Here is a 9,612-nt window from a genome sequence, read left to right as displayed (position 1 = left end):
CTGACACCTCCTCTGTGGTGTCAAGGAGCATTTTGCAGCCTGTTCCAGGTCAGAAGTGAATAGGCTGGGCATCAGAGAGTGGTTTTCATTTATTCATAGCTAATTAGTTTGTGTATACAGTAAATGTGTTATGTACAGTTTGGTGGAAATCTACTATTGCATACTGTAGCTGAAATAAGATTAGCTAATTAAGTTGGTTAGCATGGCCAGGTTAGCCAACTACAAGTTTCTTTTGCTCACAAAGGCTGCATTTATTTGATCAGAAATACAGTCAAAACAATAATATTGTGAAATATTACAATTTAAAATAGCTGTTTTCTATGTGAATGTATTTTAATCTGTAGTTTATTCCTGAGATGAATTTTTAGCACCCATTACTTCAGTATTCAGTGTCACATGATCCTTCAGAAATCATTCTAATTTGATGATTATCTGCAATGTTGAAGAATGTTGTGCTGCTTCATATTTTTGTAGATCATTGATGAATAGAAAGTTGAAAAGTATTTATTTGAAATAGAAATCTTTTGTAACATTATAAATGTCTTTACTGTCAATTTAGATAAATATAAGATGTCCTTGCTAAATAAAAGTATTCATTTCTTTATTAAAAAAATCTTGTCACAATCATCAGCTGGAGTGCCCTTGATAACCACCAGAGGGCACTCCACCCCAGACTATTGTCATTCCCTCACAAACTTCATTTCCCAGAACTCTGCCCGGTCTTATATATCCATGCTTGTTCTAAGCTGGTACTCATTATCTTGTCAGTCCCTGTCTATATAAGTCTGGTTCATTCTGTCATTCATTGCGAAGTATTGTATGTGTCAGTACTGCATTTCTGAGTGCTCCATTGATTATTTGTTCCATGGTTTTGACCCCTGCCTGTTTTTTGGATTTCCCTGTTTTCCTGAGTTTCCTGCCTGGTGTTTGTGTTGGATTGTTTACCCTGTTTATGACCTTTGCCTGTTTTTTTTTTGTTTTGTTTTTTGGATTACATATTTGGATTACCCTTTAATAAAAAAGTACTGTGTTTGTGTGTTTGGATCCTCAACCTTTGCATCTCTGAGCAGTTCATGACAACTCTCTCTCTCTCTCTCTCTCTCTCTCTCTCTCTCTCTCTCTCTCTCTCTCTACAAACACACACACACACAAATATATATATATATATATATATGTGTGTGTGTGTGTGTGTGTGTGTGTGTGTGTGTGTGTGTGTGTATGTATGAAAGAAATGATGTTATTAAAGGTGCCCTAGAACTAGTTTTAATAAGATGTAATATAAGTCTAAGGTGTCCCCTGAACGTGTCTGTGAAGTTTCAGCTCAATAGCCCCATAGATTTTTTTTAATAAATTTTTTTAACTGCCTAATTTGAGCCATAATTATATATGCACCAATTCAGTGCGCGGCCCCTTTAAATCTCGCGCTCCCCCGCCCCGAGCTCTCGACTGCCTTAACCAGCATAAACAAAGTTCACACAGCTAATATAACCCTCAAAATTGTTCTTTACAAAGTGTTCGTCATGCATATATCGATTCCTGTGAGTATTGTATTTATTTGAATGTTTACATTTGATTCTGAATGAGTTTTAGGCTAAAAAAAGATGGTAACTTTAATCACATTTAACAGTACAGCAACATGCTAACGAAACATTTAGAAAGACAATTTACAAATATCACTAAAAATATCATGATATCATGAATCATGTCAGTTATTATTGCTCCATCTGCCATTTTTCGCTATTGTTCTTGCTTACTTACCTAGTCTGTTGATTCAGCTGTGCACATCCAGACGTTTTGCTCTTGTCTAATGCTTGAACATGAGCTGGCATATGCAAATATTGGGGTCATACATATTAATGATCCGACTGTTACGTAACAGTCAGTGTTATGTTGAGATTCGCCTGTTCTTCGGAGGTCTTTTAAACAAATGATATTTATATAAGAAGGAGGAAATAATGGAGTTTGAGACTCACTGTATGTCTTTTCCATGTACTGAACTCTTGTTATTCATCTATGCCAAGGTAAATTAAATTTTTCATTCAATGGCACCTTTAAGAAAGGAAATGATACATCATGGTTTCCATTCATCAAAGAATCCTAAAAAAATTTATCATGGTTTCCACAAAAATATTAAGCAGCACAACTGTTCTCAACATATATTATCAATAATAATGAGAAATGTTTCTTGAGCAGCAAATCATCATATTAGAATGATTTCTGAAGGATCATGTGACACTGAAGACTGGTGTACAACATTACTGTTTTTACTGTATTGGTGTACAAATAAATGCACCCTTTGTGAGCAGAAGAGACTTGTAGTTGGCTAAATGGGCCATGCTAACCAACTTAATTAGCCTAATCTTACTTCAGCTACAATATGTAAGAGAAACACCGTATGTATGTAAGAATGCAAGCCTTTCAAAAACATTAAAAACTTTTACCAATCCCAAACTTTTGAAAAGCAGTAAATAAAAATAATAATATTTAGCCTTAAATGTTTGCCTTTCTCGTCATACTTAAAAATAGTCTAAGCTTTTGGAACTGTGCGCGTCCTTGTTCTTGTGCCATCCTGAGAAAGTGCCATTGAGATGAATGGGAACGCTAATGGATAGCTTTCTCCAGGTGTTATGGACCTCCTTAGTCCAAAACATAATGAGAAAGCCATGACTACACTCCCTATCATGCAAGCACTCATAAAAAAAATCGGTGTAGTATTTACTCAGCGTTCTAAATCTATCCGACCCTGAGATGTATTTAGGGACCGTGACTTACTCTCCCGAGAACAAACACAGGCAAACATGAACACACAGGCAATATATTAAGACATTCACAGGGAGGTCTCTGTTCCAAGAAGACCTTAAATAAACTGGCACATAGTGACCAAGAGGATGCAGCTGGACCATCTATCTGACTCTGGTGCTCGAGCTGAATAGACAGAGAAGGAAAAGGGGGGGAGAAAGAGAGCGAATGAGTGAAAGAGAGATGGATGAGGGCAGAAAAGAGTGCTAGACTCAAGAGCACAATGTGTGCACCTGGATAAAGCTCCCCCACATTACTCAGCTCTCATCCGGCCCAGTCCGGATACGCTCATCAAAGACCCCTGCTGTCTGAACTCCCCTCCACTCTTGTGCAACTTTCCTTTCGGTTTAATAACTCCTCTTCCTGCTCTTTGAATTATTTTTACAGCATCACGTCTGAGCTTTAAATACTTCCTGGGACTCCGAGAGTTCTTGGAACGGCTTTGAGAGCCTCTTACAGAGGACATTGTACCATACATAAACTTCAGCAACATAAGCATCACTGTAAAGTTCGCAAGGTTTTTAAAAGTCTTAGATATCAGAGACAGAGTTTACATTGATATTGCATAACATTTCGTGTGTGTGTATATATACACACACACTGACACACACATTAATCCACCTTACACTAATTTTGTATGTCACACTTGTTGATTTCTTTTCTTTTCTGAAGAAAAAATACAAGCCCATTTGTCTCTGTTTGTCTCCCAGCGTGATCCTGGGGCAGGCTGCTCTATAAAAGGCAGCTTTAACACTGAAACAGAGAGGCCAATGGCCCTGCATAGCTCTGAGGGACAGGAGTACAGAAGGTCATCTACAGCATGGCTGATGAGGCACTGTCTGTAACCCAACTCACTGAGGGAACAAAAGGCCACAGAGGTCACAACCTCTCATAGTCTCTCAGCCGAGTGCAAAGATAGGAGTTCAAAGAGACAAAGAAAGGGATGTGGATATAGTGAGTCATTAGCCGCTATTCAGCACTGCAAGTGTCAAATATCTCAAACAAAAGTGAATTTTGGAAAAAATAGAAATATTATAAAATATTCACCAGGGTCCAAAAGCCTGAGACCATGTGATAATGCAATTATTTTGAATTTGCATGTATTTGGTTTTTCATCTATATTAAATGTTATTATTTTTTATTATGCTTTTTTTTTTTCTAGATTTAAAATAAAAAAATCTGTAAATGGTCATATTATAAAATATTATATCATAAATGTTATTAATAATTATAATAAATATTAAATGTTATTGTAACCAACAGTAAAAAACAGTAATATTGTGAAATATTATTACAATTTAAAATAACTGTTTTCTATTTGAATATATTTCACAAAGTAATTTATTCCTTTGTCTTCAGTGTCACATGATCCTTCAGAAATCATTCTAATTTGCTGATCTGCTGCTCAAGAAACATTTAATGTGTACAATTGTACAAAATATTTGTGTACAATTTTTTTTTCAGGATTATTTGATGAATAGAAGGTTGAAAAGAACAGTTTTTTTTATCTGAAATCTAATCTTTTGTAACATTATAAATGTCTTTACTGCCACTTTTGATTGATTTAATGCATCCTTGCTGAATAAAAGTATTAATTTCTTTAAATTCTTTTCAAAAAAATAAAAATAAAAATTCTTACTGACCCCAAACGTTTGAACGGTAGTGTATAATGCTACAGAAGCTTTGTATTTCAGATAAATGCTGTTCTTTTGAACTTTCTATTCATCAAGGAATCCTGAAAAAAAAGTACACAACTGTTTTCAACATTGAAAATAATCATAAATGTTTATTGAGCAGCAAATCAGCATATTAGAATGATTTCTGAAGGATCATGTGACACTGAAGACTGGAGTAATGATGCTGAAAATTCAGCTTTGCGTCACAGGAATAAATTACTTTGTCAAATATATTTAAATAGAAAACAGTTATTTTAAATTGTAATAATATTTCACAATATTACTGTTTTTTACTGTATTTTTAATTAAATAAATGTAGCCTTGGTGAGCAGACGAAACGTCTTTTAAAAACATTAAAAAATCTTAGTGGTTCCAAACTTTTGGACTGTACTGTATATATATATATATATATATATATATATATATATATATATATATATATATATATATATATATATATATATATATATATATATATATAATTTATTAAATTATATTTATTATTTTTATCATTTTTTATTTATATATTTCTAAGTTTAAAAGAAAAAGAAAGATGTTCAATAAATGCTATAATAATACATATATAATAATGTTTCTACTCTCTAAAAAATGCTGGGTTAAAAATAACCCAAGTTGGGTTGAAAATGGACACAAAGTGATATGTTTAATAAATGAATATGTTTAATAAATGAACTTTTGATTATTATTGTGGCCTCTAGTTATTATTTGTCTGATTTTTAAATTCCAACCTATTTTGGGTTCATTTTTAAGCCTGCCATATAGTCATTTTTAAACAATAGTTGGGTTAAATAAAACTGCTCAGCATGATAGGCAAACATTAACCCAACCGCTGGGTTTGTCTATTTTCAACCCAACCTGGGTTGTTTTTAACTCAGCATTTAAAGCGTATATTTTAAAAAAGACAAGTTTGACAGAGTAAATTCATCTTGTCACTCTTTTCAGCCGTAGATGGTTCAATTTATTTCTCCTTAATTATTTCAATCTTTTCAAATCAACATTATTTTTTCAGGTGCTACAATATACATTTAGGTGTGCAATTTGCTGTAAATAAAAACCCTAGGCATTGTTATTTTATAAAAACTCTTTCATGAGGCGACAGATGAGCACCTGATGGGTCTTGGAGAGCTACTTTGCACTAATGTCCCCATTTTTTATATGCTGTACCGCACCGCCCACAATCTCGGTAATACCTCTGTCCTAATCGCTGAAGCACAAGGCCCTCTGGAAGACTCCGACTCCATCACTTAATCCGGTGTCCTGTTTGATTCTGCAAAGCACTCATCGCAAGGCTACGTGAACAGAGTGGAATATGTTTTCACGCCCGGGTGGTTATTTGATTAGGTATACCGAAGGTTTATGTGATAAAGCGCTAGCCAGGTCTCGCTGTAGTAAGCTCTGTTCCAATTCAGAGACAAGGACAAGAGGAACACATGTACTGCATGGGACAAGCTGAGAGTTTAATGTCATCTTGCTCCAGCTGCTCCACACACCGTCCTAAGAGGGCAAAGCACGACTTCTAAGTTTATAAAAAGTTCTTGTTCTAATGAAACAGAGCCACTTATACAATAAAACAGCTTTTCGAAATGGACTCGTTGTTCTTTTTCAGAGAGGCTCTGGTTCGTGTCTTAGGCATATTTAGCTTGAGGATAAATATGGTCATTAGCTAGTCTTTTTTCATTAAACTTGCCTGGTGTTGTGTTATTGATTTCTATAAATGCTACCAACATTCAGATGCATTTAGCAAAGCTGTCCCTCACGTATAGCATTATTGACATACGTGATGCCGTTGTTTGGCTCTGGGAATAAATGTTTGTATGTTTAGCTTTGGTCAGTAATCTTTTAACCATTCCTGCATTTGGAAACAGGCCTGTCTGCAGTGTGACATGAGGGGGCTGTGGGCAGGCCGATTAGAAAGCTGCTTCATTACCCTTTGTCACATCAACTTAGATTTATGGGGCTTAATGGAGGACACTCTGTTTCTGCAATTTACAGAGGGAGATGGGAAATCAGAAGTTTTTTGCTATCCATTACAGTCACTACATTGGCTTTGGAAGAGAGAATGGCTTTTTTAAGCAGCAAGACTGCTTGCCCCTTCAGACTGTTTCAGTTTGCAAATGGTGTCATTTATTTCAGAAATGTACTGGAAAAGCGATGTGAGAATTGTAGATTATTTTTGATCAAATGCATTCTGAGGGGATTTTAGTTATTCAGCTGTGAAATGCAAACGAATTAAGTTATGTCCTTACAAATATGATTGGCTCAATGGCAGCATCTGCTGGCTGTTGAAGGTACTGCGGCATTTGCTGTTTCCATAAAAGACTTTTTAAGGGATACTTCACCCAAAAATGAAAATTCTGTCATTAATTACTCACCCTCATGTCGTTCCACACCCGTAAGACTTTTGTTCATCTTCGGAACACAATAACATTTCATCAAAAATATCTTCATTTGTGTTCCGAAGTTAAACGAAAGTCTTACGGGTGTGGAACGACATGAGGGTGAGTGTGACAGAATTTTACCCAAGTCATGATCAATGTCACCTGTATCCTTAAAGGAAAAATGAAACCCCAAATGTTTTATTGAAGTGATTATTTATACAGTAATTAAATTGCTTACCAAATTGAACTTCATTTAATGTATCAAAAAATTACATTAGAAGCTCAAGATTTCATTTTGTTAAGTGGTATACTAAAGAACTATAAGCTTTCCAATAAATTGCTTTTATTAAAAAATGAATTAATGGATCGATAGATGTATGGTTGAGTGATTTATGAATAAATAGATGGATGGATAGCCTAACTAAAGAGAAGAGAGAGAGACAGATGGATAGATGCATGTTTAGGTTGAGGAATGTTCTTCTACCAAAGCCATAATTATCTTAAGCATTAATTATTTTGTATATGAAACTAAAATGTTTTCAATATTTTCAATTTAAGACAATGTTTTGTTTTAAGCACACATGAAAAATGTTTCTGATTCTTTTAATGCATTGCTGTCCAAATTATAGTCCTTGCTGCAATGGGTGTGAAGAAGAATTACAAATAAATACTAACTGTAGGCTACTGTAATTAAGCAGTTTTTCTTTTTTTTTTATGAGATTTTAGTAATTTAAAATTTGTGTAGGCCCTACTTTTACTTTTTCTTGAGTACATTTTAAGTTATGTAACTGTAGTAGCCTATTTTTCCTATGCTATTATGCTTGTTTTAATTTCATTTCTATCCATCAACATGATTGGCTAGGGAAAGAGTGATCGGTCTCGTGACTCAAGTCAAATCGAATCTCTTAATGTAACCACAGCAGAGTAGAGTTAATAATGGCTGCTGTGGAAGCGCATTCTCCGAGCATTAATTCAGTGTCTATGGATGAAACACAGCTCGTTTATAACCAGGTTTTTTTTATTTTTTTTATTCATTTTATACAGTCCGCCATCGTTTAGCAAGTGTACTAGCCACAACACATTTTTCAAATTCAACATTTTTGTTTCAGTCAGTTGTGAACGCTACTGATAGAGCATTATTCGCCGTCACCGCTGCGGCCTCGCCCTGCAAAGAGACGTAACTGACGTTAGTGTGTGTTTTAAAATACTTATAGGCTATTTAATGCAAATGTTTTTATTACAAATTATATTATCAGCATAACAATAAAATGTAATTTAGTGTGTTGCTGTGTAGGGGATGATTTAGTCCCTTTTTAGAACTATACGCATTTAGCCTATGTTTATATTGTAACATATGTGAACTGTAATTATGCAGGCTAATTAGCGTTAGCTCATTATCTCTGCCTATTTCAGTGCATTATGTGAGGTTAACTGTATGATAATACATGTGTTAGTGATTTTCACGATTCTTTATCACAAAACTGGTGCCATTTTGGAGAGAAATTGGCCATCTCTCTTTGTAACCTATCTTTGGTGTGTGATGCTGTGTTCATTAATTACAATTAAAGGTGTTCATTAAAGGGACAATATGTAAGATTTTTGGTTTAAAATATCCAACAACAACAAAAAACCCACTAGAATAATTTTATGTTTCCAACAATGTTTAAATCCAGATAAATGTGCAATTTGTTTCAAATCAGCAACCTTATTGGAATTGAAATTAGAAATCGATAAGCAGAATCAGAATCGTTAAAAATCAAACGATACTCAACCCTAAATTTAAGTCATCAAACGTAACTGTAACAAAGTTCAGAGAATAAGGAGGCGGATGTTCTGCCCGAGTTCCGTTGGATTGATTTTCGACTGTGGAGGTGAAGAAGACATCTCCCATGATTCCATGCTCATTGATGCCGTCATCAAGCTAAGTCTTTGTTATTGTGTTGAAGCAATTTCTAGCGGCGAAACTTACATTCTGTGACAGGGAAGAGAAGATATTGTTGAATAAAGTCGTTATTTTTTTTTTTGTTTTTGCGCACAAAAAGTATTCTTGTCACTTCATAAAATTAAGGTTGAACCACTGTAGTCACGTTGATGGTTTAAACAGTGTCTTTAGTACCTTTTTAAACCTTGAAAATGGTAATAACTTTGCAGTCTTTTGGAGGCCAGAAAGCTCTCAGGTTTCATCAAAAATACCTTAATTTTGATTCTAAAGATGAACGAAAGTCTTAAGGGTTTGGAACGACATGAGGGTGAGTAATGACAGAATTTTAATTTTTGGGTGAACTAACCCTTTAAAATGATGAGTATATATTGAAAATAACTTATCTTTTCATCTCTAATAATCTTTTCCTGTTGTTTTGGAGGTGGATAAGTGATATATTTTGAAAAGTTGGCAGTCAAAATTAAAATTGTTGGAGGATATAGATTTAGGATATTTTTTCAGTATCTTTCCACCCCTGCTTACTGCATATGCAATTATAAATTTGAATTAATATGTTAAAAACATACATCTTTTAATAAAATATTAAATGGATAGTTCATCCAAAAATGGAAATTCTGTAATTTACTCACCCTCTACACCTGTATGAGTTTCTTTTTTCAGTTGAACTCAAAAGAAGATATTTTGAAGAATGTTGGTAACTCAAACAGTTGTAACCCATTGACTTCCATATATGAAAAAAAAGTAAGTAGAGACCAGAAACTGTTTGGTTACCTACATTCTTAAAAATATATTATTG

This window comes from Chanodichthys erythropterus, chromosome 17, assembly GCF_024489055.1.
Source record: "Chanodichthys erythropterus isolate Z2021 chromosome 17, ASM2448905v1, whole genome shotgun sequence".
Classification (NCBI taxonomy): Eukaryota; Metazoa; Chordata; class Actinopteri; order Cypriniformes; family Xenocyprididae; genus Chanodichthys; species Chanodichthys erythropterus.
This window is presented reverse-complemented; position numbering follows the sequence as displayed.